Raw genomic sequence first — 1,568 nt, 5'->3', positions numbered from 1 at the left:
GGTATAATTTGGAGTAAAAGGGTAAAATGGTAATTTTGCCACCCCAGGGGCAAAATTGTAATTTTCCACCACCAGGACATTTTTCCAGCACATGGTCTTCCTTTATCCTCATTTTTGACCATTGACTACTTGTGTGGTGGAGATAAAAAGGATTAAAATTTTAAAATTTTAAAAATAGACCAATAAGAAAATGACATGTGTCATACCTTTATTATTTTATTGTTTCTTATTAAAAAGGCATAAAATCGGCCCATTTTCTTCATATGGCCGGCCAAGCAAGGAAGAGAGAGAAAGAGAGGAAGAACAAAGGGAAAAACAAGAAAACCTAGGTGGAAAATTCAAAGAAAAAGTGAAGAAGGCAAGGAAACAAGCTAGGTAAGTTAGAATTTTTTTAGTTCTCCTTGATACCTAGCTTACCCATGCTTTTGTTCTTGATTTTCATAGTTGAATATTGAGTTATTATGATGAATTCAATTCTGAAAAAATGGGTTAGGAGAGAGAAACTTGTTAGATTAATTTGATTTTAAGTTATGTTAGTGTTTTAAGTTAGTTTAGCATATTTAGAAACAAAACAACAAGAAAAGAACTTATTTTCTCCCACAACCATTAATGGCCGAATTTATCATGTGTTGAGTGAGGATAAATTTGATTTTCATTTTAGGAGAATTGGTTAAGAAATGATGAATTATGAGCCTAGAAAAATAATGGAAATTTTCGGAGCAAAAATACGATTTTTACCCACTAGGGGTATTTTCGTAATTTGCTACCGAGACTGATAAATTGAACCTCATTCACAGTCATGGAGGTAATTTAGTTATAATTGGAGTGTAGAAAGTGAGAAGAATTGATTTGGAGTTAAATTGAAGATAATAGGCCGAATTAGGTCAACACCGCATTTAAGTGGTAGTCGGATAAGTTGTATATCATATCATGCATATATGCCGAGCCTGAATTGATTTTATAATGGTCAAGTATTGATGTGGTGAATTATGTATTGTACATTTTGGATAGGTGGTGAGCAAAGTACACTAGTAAAAGTACAAAGATTGTGCTTGGAGACTGGGATTAGGAGTACATCGACTCTTAGAACAGTGAGTGAACTTATTATCGTCTTAATTATCTAGAGTAGTTTTATACAACTGTGTGATTTTATGAAAAATGGGTTTAAATGGTAAATTGCTATGTTTTAAGAGAAATTATGATTTTATAAAATGATTTTATAAATTTTCTGGAAAATCGAATATTGGTTTTGAAAATAGAGTAATTGGAGACTGCCAGTTTGTGTTGCAAATTTATGGTTTTGAATTGAATGGCTTATGACAATAAATGAGCATGAATGGCTAAACTGATTTTGGTGTTAGAATTATTTATACTGTGTATTTAGCCTTGAGAGGCTAGGTTGCGATAAATTGCCACGTCATGCTAGAATGAATTTTATTGATTGGTGGATTATATATTAATTATTTACTGCAGAGGGGGTTCCGTGGACCAGCCTATTAGAGGGGCACGGTAAACTCCATTATATTATTACCTCGAACGGAGAGGCGCGTAGGGTATCTCCTGGGGTA

This window comes from Theobroma cacao, chromosome 8 (assembly GCF_000208745.1).
Source record: "Theobroma cacao cultivar B97-61/B2 chromosome 8, Criollo_cocoa_genome_V2, whole genome shotgun sequence".
Taxonomy (NCBI): domain Eukaryota; kingdom Viridiplantae; phylum Streptophyta; class Magnoliopsida; order Malvales; family Malvaceae; genus Theobroma; species Theobroma cacao.
Note: the sequence above shows the minus strand (reverse complement) of the source record.